A 20,239-nucleotide genomic window follows, 5' to 3' on the forward strand; every position below is an offset into this window, starting at 1 on the left:
ATGGCCTCAGGAGTGCTGCCACTCTGCAACTCAGGATACTGCAGCTCCTGTATGGTTCCCTCTTAGCTGACTGTCCTCCTCACTTCTGTGCCACAGAATCAGCACAGACCAGCACCAGCCCTTTCCCCCTCCACTCCTCTCAAGAAAATGCCCAAGAATCTGAACTCCATGGGTGACAGACCTCCAGACCTTGGGATGAGAGTGGAAGGGAGTCCTGGGAATTCAAAATTGTAGGTAAAGAATATACACAGTTTTATACAGTTTTACAGTTTTATGCCTGGCAGGAGAGTGCTCTGGCCCCTAGTAGGCGTAAGAGGTCCAGTTTTCAGAGTGTCTCTCCTGAGGGATAGAGTGGGAGGATGTTTGAACTCTGCTCACTTATTTGTTTGGTGTAAACTGAGCGCCCTTCTTGTGGGGGAGGGGACTCCTTTCCACTTGGTGGTGGATTTTGTACCTTTTGATTATATTTTGGGAGTCACAGCTTGCCTTAGCAAAGTTGTTGAGCATTCTTCAATCTTCTCTTTTGGCTCAGCTCTAAGCCATCAGCTTACTTGCTAAACTTCTGTCCTTTAAGTCTCCTTCTGGACAGGAGCCTCTATGGAAAGCTGGCTGCAGTCTGCCATCTTACCTCTGCTATGGTATATTTCTTTTTAAAATATATTTCAATAGATTTAGGGGATACAAATGGATACATTGTGTAGTGGTGAAGTCAGGGTTTTTGGTGTGCCCATAAACAGAATGGTGTACATTATATCCATAGATAATTTTTCATCTCTTAATTCTCCAACCCTACTACATTTAGAGTCTCCAATGTCCATTATACCACTCTGTATGACCATTCATACCCATCACCTACCTCCCACTCGTAAGGGAGAATATGTAGTAGCTGGTTCTTAATTCCTGAGTTACTTCACTTAAGATATTGGCCCCCAGTTCCAAGTTGCTTCAAAAGACATTATTTAATTCTTTTATATATCTGAGTAGTATTCTATAGTATATTGGTTGATGGGCACTTAGGTTGATTCCATATTTTTGCAATTGTGAATTGTGCTGCATAAATATTCAAGTATCATATCTTTTTGATATGATAACTTATCTTTCTATGAATAAATACCCAGTAGTGAGATTGCATGATGAAACAGTAGATCTACTTTCAGTTCTTTAAGGAATCTTAAGGCTGATTTCCATACAGACTGTATTAATTTAAATTCCTACCAACAGCATGTAAGTGTTCCCTTTTCACTGCATTTATACCAGCATCTTTTTTTTTTTTTTTTTTTTTACTTTTTAGTAGTGGCCATTCTATCAGAGTAAGATGGTATCTCATTGTGGTTTTAATTTACATTTCTCTAATGATTAATGATTTAGAGCATTTTTCATGTGTTTGTAGGCCATTTGTATATCTTCTATTGAAAAATGCCTGTTCATGACATTTGCCCACTTTTTAATATGATTGTTTGCTTTGTTCTTGCTAACTTGTGTGGGTTCGTTATAGATTCTGGATATAATTCTCTGTCAGATACATAGTTAGAAAATATTTTCCCTCATCATCTAGTTTTCTGTTTAATTTGTTGATTATTTCTTTTGCTGTGCAAAAGCTGTTTTGTGTAATTAAATCTATCTGTTTATGTTGTATTTTCTTTTGGAAACTTACTCATATTTTGCCTCAGCTTATTCCCAGAGAGTTTTTCCATGATTTTATTGTAAAAATTTTTATAGCTCCAGGTCTTACATTTAAGTCTTTAATCTATCTTGAGTTAATTTTTGTATATGCTAAGAGATCCAGTTTCATTCTTTTGCATAAGGCTGTCTAATTTTTCAACCACCACTTATTGAATAGGAGTATCCTTTCCTCAGGACATGTCTTTACTTGCTTTGCCAAAGATCAACTGGTTGTAGGTATATGACTTTATTTCCTGTCTTTCTGTTCTCTTTCATTGATCTGTGTGTCTGCTTTTATTTCACTACCATGCTTTCTGGTTACTTTAGCACTGAAGTCTGGTACTGTGTTGCCTCATTCTTTCTTTGTGATTAGGATTGCTTTGGCTATACATGCTCTGGTTTGGTTCCATATAAAAATTTTTTTAAGTAAATTTATTTCAGGCTAATGTGAGAGCACAATCAAGTCAAAATATTTGATTTGGTTAGGTAGAGTCCCTCTTGTGGTTATGTCCCACACACAAAAAGTATGCCAGACACCCCCACCCCATGCCCATTCAGTGAAAACACCCCAATCCCCTCCTCCTCCCTTATAACCCCTCCCTTCAACTTGAATTCAAATGAGTTTTTCTCCTATGTGGGCATGCATCATCTGATCCATGTGAATTTTAGAATTTATTTTTCCTAATTCTATGATAAAAAAGATGTTAGTATTTTGATAGTAATTGCATTGAATCTGTAGGTTGCTCTGGATGGTATGGTTGGGTTAAAAAATATTGATTCATTCTGTCCATAAGAATAGGATAATTTTCCATTTGGTTGTTTCACCTTTAATGTCTCTCATCTGTGTTTTGTAGTTTTCTTGTAGAGACATTTTGCATTTTTGATTAAGTATATTTCTAGGTGTTTTTGATTGCAACTATTATAAATGAAATTGAGTCCTTGATTTGTTTCTGGGCTTAGTCATTATTAGTGTATAGAAATACTAATTCAGGTACATAGCTTTTGTAACCTGAAACACTGCTGAATCCATTTATCAAATCTAGGCATCCTCTAGAAGAGTTTTTAGGGTTTTCTAGTTATAAGATCATATCATCAACAAACAATTTAACTTCCTCTTTTTCAGTGTAGATGCTCTTTGTTTCTTTCTCTTGCTTTATTGCTCTGACTTGGACTTCCAGTGCTTTTTCTGAATCATCTTCCATTATTTCAGATTAACATATAAGGGTACCTACAACTATGTTACATTGCTTCCATTTGTTAAGGGAAATCCAAGTTGCAGTTGAGCCCTTCACTGAGAAGGTGTGCCATAGAACTCTTTGTTGCACCTGATAGGTAGGAGCTTACCACATACCATCCCTCATCCTTCTCCCCAATTTTCTCTTGTGGACATGTAATTATTCATCTACTAGTTTCATACTGATATTGAGTACATTGGATGGTTGCTTCTCCATTCTTTTGGTATCTTACTTAGGAGGATGTTCTCCAAATCCTTCCAGGTAAATGCAAAAAGATATGAAGTCTCTATTTTTCTTTATGGCTGAATAGTATTCCATGGTATGTACACACCACAGTTTATTTATCCATTCATGGGTTGATGGGCACTGGGGTTATAACCACACCTTTGTGGGATTGTGAATTGAGCTAAACATTTGAGTGCAAATGTTTTTTGTGATAAAATGATTACTTTTTCTTCTGGGTAGATACATGGTAATAGGATTGCAAGATCAAATGGAGGGTCTAATTTTAGCTCTTTGAAAATCTCTATACTTCTTTCTAAAAAAACTGTATTAGTTTGCCATTCCACCAACAATGTATAAGTGTTTCCTTCTCACAGCACCCACAACAGCATCTGTAACTTTGGGTGCTTTTGATGTGCACTATTCTCATGGGGTTTGGGCAATATCTCAAGATGGTTTTGATTTTCATTTCTCTGATGATTAGGGATGATCAGCATTTTTTCATGTGTTTGTTAACCATTAATCTGTCTTCTTGGGGAAAAGTTTGTTCATGTCTCCTGCCCAGTGATAAATGAGATTGTTTGGCCTTTTCTTTTAGTTCTCTGTAGATTCTGGTTATTCATAACTTAGGAATATCTTCTCCCATTCGGAAAGTTGTCTGTTTGCTTTAGTTGCTGTGATCTTAGCTATGTAGAAGCTTTTGAGCTTAATCAGGTGTCATTTATTTATTTTTGGTATTGGAGGCAAACTTTCACCCTTTAGTGATGAAATGATCTTATTTTTAGAAAACCCCAGAAACTCAACCATGAGATTCCTAGAAGTGATCAAGAATTATAGTAATGTCCTAGGATATAGAATCAATATCCACAAATTATTAGCCTTCATATATGCTAACAACAGTCAAGCTGAGAATCAAATCAAGTAAAAAATTCCCTTCCTATAAGGGTATATGTGAATCTTTCTAAATGTTGAATATAAATTTCTTAACACAACAATTATGAGAATAATGTTATGGTTATGTTGGCCAATTGGATGAAAGTACTTCAAATTGTATATGGAAACAACACACTGTATCCCATGATAGTATTAATGTGCACAAATATGATTTAATAAAAATAAAAAAATTCCCTTCACAGTAGCTCTAAAAGAAACAAACAAATAAAAAAAACTAAGAATATGCTCAACAAAGAATGTGAAGGATCTCCACAGAGAGAACTATGAAATAGTTCTGATAAAAGAAATAGCAGAAGACATTAGCAAATGGAAGAACATAGCATGCTTTTGTCTGGGAAGAATCAACATTGTCAAAATGCCCATATTACTCAATCCTCATCAAGAGATCAAATTCATACTTTGAAGAACTTAAAAAACGTTATTTATTTCACCAAGAACAAGAAAAAAACCCCAGTAGTCAACGCAATTCTAGGAAATAAAAACAAATCTAGAGGCATCGCATTACCAGACATCAGGTTATGCTACAAATCTATAGTGATCAAAGCACGGTATTGGAACAAAAATGGACTCATGGATATATGTAACAGAATAGAAAACCTAGAGATGAAATCAGTTGCATATTGTCATCTGATCTTTGATAAACCAAACTAAAGCATACGTTGGGGGAAAGGAATCCCTATTTATAAATGGTGCTAGGAGAACTGGTTAGTCACATGTGAAAGACTGAAAGTGGACCTGCATATTTCACCATTTACAAAAATTAACTTGTGCTGCATAAAAGATTCAAAACTAAGATATTAAATGATAAAAACTCTAGAAGAAAGTGTAGGAAAAACTCTTGACAATACCAGACAAGGAAAAGACTTTATGAAGAAAACTCCAGAGCCATTTTGAATAGAAGTCATGAAAGTAGGACTCCTTACCTTGTTCCATTTCTTAGGGGGAATGCCTTTAAATTTTCTCTCTTCAATATGATGTTGTCGTGGGTTTGTCATATATGGCTTTTGTTATTTTGAGTTATGGTCTTTCTATGCCTTGTTTGTTGAGGGTTGTTTAATTAAAGAATGCTAGATTGTATCAAATGCTTTCTCTGTATCTATTGATATTGTTGATATTGTCTTTAATTCTGTGTATGTTGTAAATCACGTTTCTGGATTTGCAAATATTGAACCATCCTTGCATCTCTGGGATAAAACTCAATTTTATCATCATGAATTATCATTGATATGATTTAGGATTCAGCTTACTAGTATTTTGTTAAGGAATTTTGCATCTATGTTCAACAGGAATGTTAATTTGTAGTTTTCTTTGTGCGCGTGTCCTTTACTGGCTTTACTTTAAGGGTAACACTGTCTTTGAAGAAGGAGTTATGCAGGATTCCCTTTTCCTCAATCTTTTGGAACAGTTTCAGTAGGATTGCTCTCACTTCTTGTTGGTAGCCCTGGTAGAATTCAGCTGTGAACCTGGCTAATTGGCATTTTTACTGATAGATTTTAAAAATTCCTTACGCATTCTTGCTGCTCCTTTTTGGTCTGCTCAGGAATTCTATTTCTTCCTGATTTACTTTGGGAGGTTATTTTGTCCTTTTACTCTTGATTTTCTAATTTGTTGATGCTCATAGTAGTGTCAGATTATCTTCTGTATTTCTTCCTTTTTTTTTTGAGACATAGTCTCAGTACGTCACCCTCAGTAGAGTGCTGTGACATCACACCTCACAGCAACCTCAAACTCTTGGGCTTAAGTGAGTCTCTTCCCTCAGCCTCCCAGTAGTTGGGACTATAAGCACCTGCCACAATGCCAGTTATTTTCTGTTGTAGTTGTCACTGTTGTTTGGCAAGCCCAGGCTGGGTTCTAACCCATCAGCTCTGCTGTATGTGGCCAATGCCCTGGCAGCTGAGCTATCATCTCCAAGCTGATCTTTTGTATTTCTGTAGTATCAATGGCAATGTTTTCTTTTTCATTGCTAACTGAGTTTATTTGAACCCCTGCCTCAATTTTAATTATCTTTTCAAAGATCTAGCTTTTTGTTTTATTGATTTTTCTTTTTGTTTTTTACTTGTTTCAATTTTATTTAGTCATGTTCTGATCTTTGTTATTTCTTTTCTTCTGCTAGATTTGCACTTTGTTTGTTCATATTTTTTTAGTTCCTGGAGATAAAATGTTAGGTTGTTAATTTGTGAACTTTCTGTCTTTTTTTTCTTTTTTTTTTTTTTGAGACAGGCACCTCAAGCTGTCCCCCTGGGTAGAGTGCCATGGCATCTCAGCTCACAGCAACCTCCAACTCCTGGGCTCAAGCAAGTCTTCGGCCTCTGCCTCCCAAGTAGCTGGGACCACAGGCACCTGCCATGAGGCCTGGCTATTTTTTGGTTGCAGCTGTCATTGTTGTTTGGCAGGCCTGGGCTGGATTCGAACCCTCCACCTTGGGTGTACGTGGCTGGCACCTTAGCCACTTGAGCCACAGGCGCCGAGCCCTTTCAGTCTTTTTGATGTAGGGATTCAGCACTATAAAATTCTCTCTTAACAATGCTTTATCAGCATCCCAGAGGTTTTGATAAGTTGTGTTAATATTATTCATTTCAAAGATTCCTAAATGTTTATCTTGATTTTCTCATAAATTCAAAGGTCACTCAGGATCACATTATATAATTCTCATGTATTTGTATAGTTCTGATCATTCATCCTGGAATTAACTTTGTTTTATTTCTCTGTGATATGAAAAGACATGTGATATTTCTATTTGTTGATTTTTATTGTTTTATTGTTTTATGGTTTTATTGTTGATTTCTATTTGTTGATTTTTATTGTTTTATGGCCTAAAAATAGTCTATTTTGAAAAATATTCCATGTGCTGATGGAGAGAATGTATATTCTGAAATTTTGGGGTAGAATTTTCTGTACATATCTGTTAGGTTCATTTGTTTTAAAGTGTTGTTTAATTCTAATGTGTCTTTCTTTATTTTATTCTTTAGTTATCTGTCTAGTGATATCAGTTGAGTGTTGAAGTCTCCCACTATTATTGTATTGTTGTCTATCTCTCTTATTAGATCTAGTAGTATTTGTCTTACAAAGCTGAGTACTTTGTGTTTAGGTTTTTGTATATTTAAAACTGTTATATATTCATGCCAAATTACCATTATATAATGGCCTTCATTGTCTTTTTTAACCATTATTGATTTCAAGTGATTTTGTCTAAGTACAGCTATCCCGTTTACTGTTGATTTCCATGTGTATAGTTTGGGAATATATTCTTATATTCTGTATGTTGTCTATGTAGTCTTAGCCTGCTGATTATTTCTTTTTCAGTGCAGAAGATTTAATTTAATTAAGTCTCACTTATATATTTTTCTTTTATTTGCTTTGGGGGTCTTAATTGTAAATTCTTTGCCTGGATTTATTCTACAAATTTTTTAGTTTCTGGTTTTACATTTAAGTTTTTAAATTCATCTTGAGTTTATTTCTATATATAGTAATAGTTAGGGATCAAGTTTCATTCTCCACATGTGGATATTCAATTTTTCTGGCAGCATTTATTGAGTAGGATGTCCTTTCCTTGGAGTATATTTTTGTCTCCTTTGTCAAAGATTAGTTGCTTGAAGGTATATGGCTTTATTTCTTGGTTCTCTATTCTGTCCCACAGATCTATGTTTCTACTTTGTTTCAATTTTTATACTGTGACCATTCTGTTTTGGTAACTATAGCCTTATAGTATAATTGGAGTAGAATACTGTGGTGCATCCACATTTCTCCTTTTTGCTTAGAATTACTTTGTTCTATTTGTGCCTCTTTTTTGGATTCTGTATTAAATTCATAATTTTTTTTCTAATTCTGTGAAGAGAGTATATTGTATCAATTCTGTGATATTGGTATTTTGATGGAAATGGCATTGGATATATTAATCACTTTGACTAGTATGGATAATTTAACAATGTTGATTCATCTAATTCATTAGCATGGGATATTTTCCCTTTTGTTTGTGTCATCTGGGATTTCTTTCATAGTGTTTAGTAGTTCTCCTTGTAGAGCTCTTCCATGCTTTGGTTAATTATATCTCTAGGTTACTTTATTGCAACTATTTTAAATTAGATTGAATTCTTGATTTGATTCTCAGCCAGACCATTATTTATATCTATATAAATCTGGCTTGGCACTTATTGCCCAGTGGTTATGGTGCTAGCCACATACACAGAGGTTGGTGGGTCCGAACCCAGCGCAAGCCAGCTAAAAAACAATGACAGCTACAACAAAAAAAATAGCTGAGCATTGTGGCAGGCGCCTGTAGTCCCAGCTACTGGGAAGCAGAGGCAATAGAATCACTTAAACCCAAGAACTTGAGGTTGCTGTGAGCTGTGACACCATGGAACTCTATCAAGAGTGACATAGTGAGACTCTGTCTCAAAATAAAATCTACTTATTTGTATACATTAATTTTATAACCTGAGCCCTTAGTGAATTAGTTATCAGTTGATGAGTTCTTTTAGATTTTTTTATATAGTATCATATCATTGACAAATAGATATAGTTTGACCTCCTTTTTTCATTTGCATGCTTTTTTATTTCTTTCTTTTGCCCAATTGCTCTGGCTAGGACTTCAAATGTTATGTTGAAAGAAGTGGTAACAGTAGGTATCCCTGTCTTTTTCTAGTTTTTATGGGGACTGATTTCAACTTTCTCCCAGACAGTATGATGTTGGTTGTCAATTTGTCATATGTGGCTTTTTAAAATGTGGAAGTATGTGAATTTAATGCCTAGTTTGTTCTGGGTTTTTCATCATAAGGGGATGTTATATTTTGTTGAATGTATATACAGAGATGATTATATGGCTTTGTTTTTAATTCCATTTATGTAGTGAATCACAATTACTGATTTTCTCATGTTGAACCATCCTAATATCCTGTGATGAAACTCACTTGATCATGGTGAATTAGATTTTTGATCTGCAGTTGAATTGGCTTTCCTAGTATTTTGCTGAGGATTTTGTGTCTATGTTCATTAGTAACATTGGTCTGTGGTTTTCCTTTTGTTGTTTTGTCCTTTGCAAGCTTTGGTATTAACAGTGATAGTTTCATAGAATTGGTTAAGGAGAATCTTTCCTTCTCAATCTTATGGAACAGTTTTAGTAGGGTATTAGTTCTTCTTTGTAGGTCTGGTAGAATTAAACTATAAATTCATCTGTTCATGGGATTCTTTTTGCTGGGAGAGTTTTAAATTACTGATTCTATCTTGTGATTGATTGTTGGTCTGTTCCAGATTTCTATCTCATCCTCATTCAAACACTGAAAGTTGTGTGCTTCCAAAAAGGTCTACATTTCCTCATTTCCTATATATTTTTTAGTTTGTGTGTATAAAATTATTTCATGGTAGTCTCAGATGACATTTCGTATTTCTTTTGGATCAGTTGTTATGTCTCCATTTTTAGTTTTGACTCAACTTATTTTATTTCTCTCTCTTCCTTTCTTGGTTAATCTAGCTAATAGTCTATCAATTTTGTTTACCTTTTCAAGGAACCAACTTTTTATTATTGATACTTTGTATGTTTTGTTTGAATTTCATTAACTTCTGCTCTGATGTTCATTACTTTTTCTCTTCTTTAGGCTTTAGATTTTGTTCTTATTTTTAGAACTCATTGAGGTTTGATATTAGGTTGTTAGTTTGTGACTCTTCAATCTTTTGCATGCAGGCATTCATCATTATAAAATTCCCTCTTAGCACTGCTTTTACTGTATCATGGAAATTTGAGTAGCTTTTCTCACCATTACCATTCAGTTAAATATTTGCTTTCACTTTCACCTTGACTTCATTATTGACTAAAATAATTCAGCAGCAAGCTTCTTTTAAATGTCCATTTATTTGTACAGTTTGAGAATTTCTCTTGTAATTGATTTCTAGTATTATCCTACTGTGATTTGAGAAGATACATGGTTGACTTTATGGCATAAATTGGAAAATGTTCCATACGTTGATGATAAGAATATACATTCTGCAGTTTGGGGATAAAATATTTTGGAAATGTCTGTTAAGTACAGTTTTTCTAGAGCCAAGTTTAATTTTAATGTTTCGTGGTTGATTCGGTTCCCAGATTATCTCTCTAATTCTTCAAGTGGAGTATTAAAGTCCTCCACTGTTATTATGTTGTTATTCATTTCTTTCCTTAGGTCCAGTACTATTTCTTCTATGAATCTGAGAGCTCTGTGTTAGTTGCATATATATTTGTAATTCTTATATCTTTTGTTGAATTGATCCATTTATTATTATATATAGCCATCTTTGTCTTCATTTTTACTCTTAGTAATTTAAAATATGTTTTTATCAGATATAAGGCTAGTTATTCTTGTTGGCTTTTGGTTTCCATTTGTATGAAATCTTTTTTTTCAACCCCATTGCCTTCAGTCCATGAGGATCTTTATGAATTTAAATTGCTTTCCTGGAGACATCAGATATTTGGCTTGTGATTTTTTTTGTATATATTCTGCAAATCTTTATCTTTTAAGTTGGACTTTACATTTTTTATGATTAATGGTAATATTAAAACATGCAATATTATTCCTATTATCATGTTTATTGTTGCATAGTTGCTTTATATTTTCCTTTGTGTAACTGCTCATAAGAGCTGTGAAGTTTTACTTTTTTATACTCTACCTTTTTATGTTGTTTTTATATTGATGAGTATCTACTGTTCTTTTTAAAGTTTAAAGTACTTTTGAGCATTTCTTATAGATCTGGTCAGCAGTACAAAATTCCCTTACTGTTACTTGTTTTGGAGAGACTTTATTTCGTATTCATTTATGAAATTTAATTTCATACAATAAAAAAATTCTTGACTGAAAATTATTATGTTTTAGACTAAAGATAGGATCTCAATCCCTTCTTGCATATAAGGATTTTGCTGAGTAGCCTGTTGTTACTCTGATGGATTTTTCTGATGGATTTTTACTTGAGATTTTCATGTCACAGCTTGTATCAGTTCTTCCTTCATGTTGACTTTGGTCAGTCTTATGACTATGTGTCTTGATAATGTACCTTTTTGCAGAGAATTTCCCAGTTCATTGAGTTTCTTATATTTTTATATCGAAATATCTAGCAAAATCAGGGAAGTTTTTCTTGATTATTCCCCCAAATATATTTTCCAAACTTTTTCTTTTATTTCTCTCTCAGGGATAACTATGATTCCTATATTTGGGCATGTTACATAACCCTGTATTTCTCAGATACTTCATTAATTTCTAATAATTTTTTTCTTCAATTTTGACTGTCTAGTTTAATTTGGAAGACTTGTCTTCAAGCTCCGAAATTCTTTATTCTGCTAACTATCCTTTTCTTGGGGTTGTGCTACTGTCCTTTGAGCACATAGGGAGGGCAGTACTGCTAGCACCCATAAAAAATTCTTTCTTCTGCTTGGTCTAATCTACTCTTGAAAATTTCCCCTGTGCTCTGTATTTCCTAAGTAAATTTATAATTTCCCAAAGATTTTTTTCTTTTTTTTTTTTTTTTAAATCTATGTCCTTAGTAAATTTTTCTTTCATTTTCTGACTTTTTACTTTGAGTTTTTTTTTTTAATTTTTCTTGGATCTTATTGAACTTTCTAACAATCATTTTTTTGTTGTTCTTTATCTGTCATTCAGTATTTTCATTTTGGTTGGAATCATTGCTAGAGAGCTTATGTGATCCTTTGGCGGGAAGTGTAACACTGTTTTTCTATACTGACCAAATTTTTACACTGATTTGTTCTCATCTGGAAAGGGTGTCACTTATACTTTTTAAATTTTCTTTTGTTTAAATGGGATTTTTTTTTACCCTTTCCCTTGAGGTTGTGACTATTGCATAGGTTGGGTAAGGATTTTTAGTTTTGCTTTGTATATTCTTTCATGAGGCCTTGGTTTTGAATGAATATTTTGGTTATAGCTAGCATTAGTATAGTGGTTTTCTCAACTGCTAGTTATCTGTCAGCTGTAATAGTGCTATACTATACATGTGGGGAGGTTTCTTGCCTCCTGTCAAGAAGGAGAGATGAGATCTCTGAAATATCTCTTTCCCCAGATTTATGGGCTTCTAACAATATGAATTATTTTTTGGATGTTTAATCTCCAGGTGGTGTTTGTGTGTTAGAATCAACCAAGCCCTGTGCAATTAAAGTAATAAATGTTTTTAAGGGCTGCATATGTTGATCTCTCTTTCAGTATGTGATGCTTACAGGAGATACTCAGCTGTGATGATGTTTGTGGAACCTATCAAAGCTCTAGTGAATCAGGAAAAGCACTTGGACATTTCAGGAAATGGATGGGATCCCTTCTTGTACTTCACCACCACCATAGCAGATTGGGGAAGTGAGGCTGGGTGGGGCTGAATTGGGTAACTGTAAGTGCTATCTCAATAGGAGTCAGATGTCAGCTTCCAAGTTACTTGGGAAAATCACCAAGGAGGAGCTGAGGTAACCCCACCACACCAAAGAACTTGTTTTTGGATTAAGGGAAGTCCAGAATTTACAATACTCCTGGCAAGAATGGGATTCATTCTTTTCTCACTCTCCTTGCTTGGTGCATCCTCCTCTAGCATCTGGCCACTAGCAGCATCCCAAACCACCCAGAACCGCATTCAGACACCAATAGTGCCACAGATTGCCCCATAGGGCCCTGTATAGGACCAAAAGCATGGGTTTCTCAGTCATGCCTATTGGGGAAGTGGTGTTCCATGAACATGGCACAACATGGATCCACTTCACACTATCCTTTCAGTTCTGCTGATGGGAGCTCTCTTCTCACTTAAGATCAGTTCACAAGTTTATCCTCCATGTTCCTGAATGATATAATGTATCCCTTAGAACAGAGAATCAGTCTTTAAGTCTTTTGAGTTCAAGCTGTAACAGAGAAATGTAGGCTTGTCCTACGCTGCCCATGGAAAATGCAAATAAGCCATCAGTTGTTCCACTGCAAATCTCCTATGAATTGGGCATGGTATGCCTCACTCTGTGGAGCAAAGAGCTTGTGGTAAGAATATCACTCACTGATGCACAGTTTCAGCAGGAAAATTTGGTCTTGCAGTGTGAGAGATGCCTGAGTTTCCTTCTCCCTCCCTAGCAGCAGTGGGTGCAAAAGCACCCTCAGAGCAAGTATTATATCATGGGAAAAAGTTTTCCCCAGTTGACTCCAGGTACATGTGCCCAAGGTTTGGAAGGCTGTTGAGCTTTATATGAGCCCAAGAAGTACTTCTCTGGGATTTCCTGCCAGGTCCCCATGCCACTGGGTAGGCCTATGGGGGTTAAGGAGTTCCCCTGTAGCTACAACTGTAAAGGTCCAAAGTGGAAGTGTAAAGACACAAAGGTCAACTGCTTACACCTCCATTAGGTTCAGGTCCAGGTGTTGCTCAAGATTCTTTTTATTATTATTATCATTAAATCATAGTTGTGTACATTAATGCAATCATGAGGTACAATGTACTGGTTTTATATACACTTTGAAATGTTTTCATCAAACTGTTTAACATAGCCTTCATAGTATTTTCTTAGTTATTGTGTTAAGGCATTTATATTCTACACCTAGTAAATTTCACATGTACCCTTGTAAGATGCACCATAGGTGTGGTCCCACCAATGACTCTCCCTCCACTCATCCTCCCCTTTCCCTCCTTCTCCCCTTTCTCTTTCTTCTTGGGCTATAATTGGGTTATAGCTTTCATAAGAAAGCTATAAATTGGTTTCACAGTAAGACTGAGTACATTGGATATTTTTTCTTCCATTCTTGAGATACTTTGCTAAGAAGACTATGTTCCAGCTCCATCCATGTAAACATGTAAGAGATAAAGTCTCCAACTTTCTTTAAGAATGCATAATATTCCATGGTGTACATACACCAGAATTTATTGATCCATTCATGGGTCAATGGGTACTTGGGCTTCTTCCGTGACTTAGCAATTATGAATTGGGCTGAAATAAATATTCTGGTACATATATTTTTGTTATAATGTGAATTTTGGTCTTCTGGATATATACCTAGTAGAGGAATTATAAGATCGAATGGCAGGTCTATTTTTAGTTCTCTAAGTGTTCTTCAAACATCTTTCCAAAAGGAACATATTAGTTTGCCTTCCCACCAGCAATGTAGAAGTATTTCCTTTTCTCCACATCTACGCCAACATCTCTGGTTTGGGATTTTGTGATGTGGGCTAATTGTACTGGAGTTAGATGATATCTCAAAGTAGTTTTGATTCAAGTTTCCCTGATGATTAAGGATGTTGAGCATTTTTTTCATGTGCCTATAGGCCGTGTGCCTGTCTTCTTCAGAGAAGTTTCTCTTCAAGTCTCTTACCTACCTGAGACGGGATCACTTGTTCTTTTTCTGCTAATACATTTGAGGTCTCTGTGGATTCTGGTTATTAAACCTTTCTTGGAGACACAACCTGCAAATATCTTCTCCCATTCTGAGGGCTGTCTGCTTGCTTTACTTACTGTGTTCTTGGTTGTGCAGAAGCTTTTTAGTTTGATCAGGTCCCAATAGTGTATTTTTGATGTTGCTTCTATTGCCAGGGGGTCCTCCTCATAAAATATTCACCTAGGCCGATTTCTTCAAGAGTTTTCCCTGAACTTTCTTCTAGTATTTTTATAGTTTCATGTCTTAAGTTTAAATCTTTAATCCAGTGAGAGTCTATCTTAGTTAATGTTGAAAGGTGTGGGTTCAGTTTCAGTCTTCTACAGGTCACCAGCCAGTTTGCCCAGCACCATTTGTTAAATAGGGAATCTTTTCCCCACTGAATTTTTTGATTGGCTTGTTAAAGATCAAATAATGGCAAGTAGCTGGGTTCATCTCTTGGTTCGCTATTCTGTTCCATACAGCTACCTCTTTGTTTTTGTGCCCATACCATGCTATTTTGATCACTATTGATTTATAGTATAGTTTAAGGTATGGTAGTATAATTCCTCCTGCTTTGTTTTTATTTCTGAGTATTGTCTTGGCTATTTGAAGTTTTTTCTGATTCCATATAAAATGAAGTATTATTTTTTCAAGATTTTAAAAGTATGACAGTGGAGCTTTAATAGGGATTGCTTTAAAATTATATATTGCTTTGGGTAGTATGGACATTTTAACAATACTTCCCAGGCATGGTTGCTCAACATTCTTGATGGTCCCACAGAGGAAGTCTGGCTTCTATCTTCATCCTTGATGTCTCCTCTCCACTTCTTATATCGAAGTATTTTTCTTCAATGATCTATTAAAATGTGGGTATTTGGTGAATATGCTGATTTCTCTCTGAAGATGAGATCAATGCCAGATTCCTTTAGTCAGCCATATCGAAAGCCTCAATAATCTATTGTATATTATAAAATAGCTAGAAAGGAATTCAAATGTCCCCAACACAAAGAAATGACCAACTTTTAAGGTGACTGAAGTATCATTACATATTATATTACATGTATCTTGAAAATGTATACATCCATTATGAATATATTTTAAAGAGACATTTCTTTTGTTTGGTTAGTAGACTGAAATATGATCCCAAAGGGGGCCAACAGTAAGTGAAATTTATTTATTCATTTATTTTATTTCAAATTAATATGAGGGTACAAATGGAGTTGGAATATATTCTTAGTAAAGTCGCAAGTATGGAAAAATAAATACCCAATGTACTAAGTGAAATTTAAATGCCAGACTGTCTTTATATAATATAAAGTAAGGTATCCATAAGCTTAGGAAAATTTGAATATTAGAGTGGATTAATCATGTAAGACTTGCTCACCTATTCTTTGAGAATCCAGATGTGGAGTGTCCTTTTCACTGTGACCATGAAAAATAAACTTGTGAGGGTAGTTCCAGCATCATTGAAGAACTCTGTGGTCACTCTACCTTGCATGTTAGAAATTACAATTGAAAGAAATACTGTAGAACTTGAGAATCCCCAAATGCAAGGGTGATAAATGGGACATTGGGATGGCAGGGCCAAGTGGCAGCACTTAATAACTAAAGACAAAGTGGGCATGGTTAGTATAATGGACAGTAGAGAAAAAACAGTAATTAGAATCTAATGACTCACAGAGACCTATGGCATTGGTTAGTTGATCTTAGTATTCATAGAAGAGGAATAGAAAAGCAGTCCACTAAATTCTTACTTGACTTGAATAAATTGAAAAATTCTAGGTTAGGTAAACAGACATCTAACATGAATCACTAAAACAGGAGTTACAGCCCCTCAGTCAATTATAATATTTGAAGAAGTTTACATACTCAGAACCTCTTGAATAAAGAGCAAGCTAAGCTCCTAGAGGGAGAACTCTGTTACACTCCTCAAAATTATTCTGCTAATATTTCTTCTAGCCTTCCCTAAAAGAAGGTACAAACCTTTCGCCAAGGTGACTGTGCATTGGCTAAGAAGAAATAATTTGATTTTCTGATTGTTACTGGACACTGGCTTTGAACTGACACTAATTTCAAGAGATGCGTAACATCATTATGGTCCATTGGTCAGTGTAGGACCTTATTGTAGTCAGTTGATGAATAGAAATTTAGCTATTTAGTCAGATCCTTTCGACAAAAAACCCAGTGGATTTTTAAACCCACCTTTTGATTATTTCCTTAGTTCTGTAATGCATAATTAGAATAGATGCATTCAGAAACCAGCAGAATACCCATTTTGTTCACCTTATTTGTGGAGTGAGGGCTATTATGGTAGAAACAAACATATAGAATCCGCTAGAAATTCTACCTAGGAAAATAAGCAAAAGGTAATATCAGATTTTGAAGGGATTTTAGAGATTTGAAAAATGGAGGGAGAAGTATGATAAGGCCAGCAATATACCTTCATTGTCCTAACTCATGTTTATATCAATGTTATACTATTAATTCCCTAGATATTTTGATAGCTTTTCTTTTTCAGAAAACTTTACATTTGTACATTACACTGATGATATTACACTGATTGGATATAAAAATTTCCATTAGGATTTTGATGAGGATTACATTGAACCTATAGATCTCCTTTGGTTTTGTGGACATTTAAACAATCCTGAGTCTTATAATCTATAAACACATGATGTCTGTCTAATTATTTGTATCTCTCTCTCTATATGTGTACATGTGTACATGTATACATGTATATGTGTATCTCTCTCTCTATATATATACATGTCATATAGAGTCATGCTATGTTTATGTTGCCCAAGCTGGAGAGCAGTGGCTATTCACAGGCATGATTGCTTTAATTCTTGGCCTCAAGCAATCCTTCTGCATCTGCCTCTCAAGCAGCTGGGCCTACAGATATATGCAAATATAACCAGATTCTCTTTCAACTTTTGAGCAATGTTTGAGCAATGTCTTGTAGTTATCATTGTCCAAGATTTTACCACTTTGTTTAAGTTTATTTCTAAGTATTTTATTCTTCTGATACTATTGTAAATGGATTTTTTTTTCTAGATTTTCTTTTCAGATTGTTAATTCTAAGTATAAAGAAATAAAATAATTTGTGTATGTTTATTTGGTATCCTGCAACTTTCCTGAACTTGTCTTTTCAGTTCTGACATGGATGAGTGGGGAATCCTTAGGGTTTTCTACATATTATTATGTCACCTGTGAATGAAGATTGTAATTCTTCCTTTATAACTTGGATGCTTTTCACTTCTCTTTGATGACTGGTTAATCTGGTTAGAGCTTCCAAAATCACATTGAATAGAGATGACTCAAGCAAGTATACTTGCCTTGCTCCTAATCATAAGGACAGATCTTTCAATCTTTTACCATTGTGTATGATGTCTAGGGAATTCTCTGAAGGACTGAAGAGTGGTTTTTCTTTGTATTCCCTGACCAGGACTTCAGGTCAGAAAACTGAGTGAGAAAAGGAATGCCTCAAAAATATTGAAATACAAAGGAAAAACCCACATATAGAAGGAGAAAATATTGTAGATGGGTCCACCTAGAGACATACTGAAGGCTATATGGGAAAATGTGTGGAGAAAGTTTTATGGAGAAGTAAGATATTGAAAAAGTTCCCATGTATGAAGGAGAATCTAGAAAAACACACACATAACAGAGGAGGATGCATATTCAGAAAAGCCTCAGGAAAGCCCAGTCTTCAACCTTTGGCTGATCGTTAGGCTCAGTGCAAGCAAGAATTAAAGGCTAAGGTAAAATTGCATATTGATTCATTAAGTCTGACTTTCCTTTTAGCACACAGACAATCTACAGATCAAGAAAGGATTTTTTCTTTCTTTTTTTGAGAGGAGGCAATAATTTGAGGAAATCTCTATCAAACCATTATAAATCTAGAGAAACAGATACTTTGGAGATCATACATGACAAAGAAGGCATTCTTTTAAACATAGTTCAGAAAAGTCACTAAACAAACATGCAACTGCAATCCACACAAGCAAAAATAAATAATGAGAAAGGGAGTTTTATTTCCAGTGTCCACATTTAAATATTCAAAATAGAAGTTTGAATAAAACATGTTTGGACATATAAAGAAACAGGAATGTATAATCCATTCTTATGAAAAATAAATTAATTAACAGAAATTATTTATGAAGAAGGACAAAAATTGGACTTAGTAGAGGAATAATTTTAATTGACTGCTTTAAATATAGTCAAAGAGCTAAGTAAAGCCATATGTAAAATAATTTGTCTACAAATAGACAATATCAATAAAGAGATAGAAATTATTTTTAAAAGGACCAAAGACAAATTATGAAGATGGAAATTACAATAACTTAAATTAAAAATACTCTAGAGAAATTTAACAGTACACTTAAGGAGGTGAAAGAATCATCAAAATTAAATGTAAGTAAATTAAAATTATCCAGACTAAGCATCAGAGAAAATAAAGAACATTGAACAGAGAATAAGGCTCCTGTGGTAAACCATCAAGTATATCAATTTATTCACAGTAAGTGTCCAAGATGGAGATGACACAGTCAGACAGAAATATATTTGAAGAAATAATGGCCAAAACCTTTCTAAATTGGATTAAATATGTGAATCTACATATCCGTGGAGCTCAACAACTTCCAAATAGTAAATGCAAGGAGATCCAAATTAGAAACGTTATAATCAAACTTAAAATGCAAAGAGAAAGAAAGAATCTTGAAAAGCAGCAAGAGAAAAAAAAAACTCATCATGCAAACATTGGTCAATAAGATCAACAAAATTCTCATCAGAAACCATAGAGGACATGAAGCAATGAATGGAGAGCAAGATGGCAGATAGGAAACCTGAACTCTCAGTTCTTGTATGGACACACCAGTTCAATAGCAACACATGGATTAATTTCCTTTGTGGAAAATCCAAAAGGTAATTGCAAGGCTTCTGCATCACGTGGAAGTGCAAGTCCAACCACGTTGAAAGTGGTAAGAAAAGTGAAGATGACCTCTTACCGTAAAACTCTCTGCTGACACAGCAGCAAACAATTGGGAAAAAATGTCCAGCTCCCAGATTCTCCATAAGGAGTGAAGAAATTGGACCACACTTTAGCATTTCAACTTTCTAATTCCTATCTATAGGATTGTCTCCTATCTTACGTATCTCAGACAGCTCATAGGGCTCCCCATAGTCCCCAAGGAGCTACAGAGAATGAAGTATCAGTTTGAATTAGTATACAGAAAATGACACAGATGCTCTCCTTACCTCAGTGAAGAGTAAGCAAGTGATAAATCTCAGCTCCCACATTCCCCTTGGAGAGTAAAAGAGTTGCACCAATTTTTTTCTGCAGGAGATTCAATGAACTGGTTTCTTACCTGTCTTGGAATACTCATGAGATTTGCATATTCTACCTATCTGGAAGTCAGTGAGAACAAAGAGAATGATTTTTTTCTAGCATGCAATTAGTCATCACCGTCCCTATTCCAGGCTTAGCATAAAGCAAACAAGAGAAAACCCCAATACCCTAGAGTCTCTCTTGGAGGAATGGAGTGGGACAAATGTCCAATCATCTAAATTTTCTGGGAGCTTCCTGAGTAGCTTCATTCTCAGTTGTCCTGGAAAATTTAAGAAATCCAGATTAATCTAGATGTCTAAGATTAGAGACTGCTAAGAACAAAAAGTGTGTCAGAAGAGCACAAAAGTTTTAAGAGATCTCCAGTATCTCTGGCTGGTCTTCTCATGTATGAAGCAATCCATAAAAACTGGGAGAGATAGCTGCTCTGTTGAATGTGTAAACACCAACCCAGAGAGTCAAGTAGAATGGGAACCAGGAAA

The sequence above is a fragment of the Otolemur garnettii genome, unplaced genomic scaffold (assembly GCF_000181295.1).
Source record: "Otolemur garnettii isolate 467f Iridium unplaced genomic scaffold, OtoGar3 scaffold00370, whole genome shotgun sequence".
Lineage (NCBI taxonomy): Eukaryota > Metazoa > Chordata > Mammalia > Primates > Galagidae > Otolemur > Otolemur garnettii.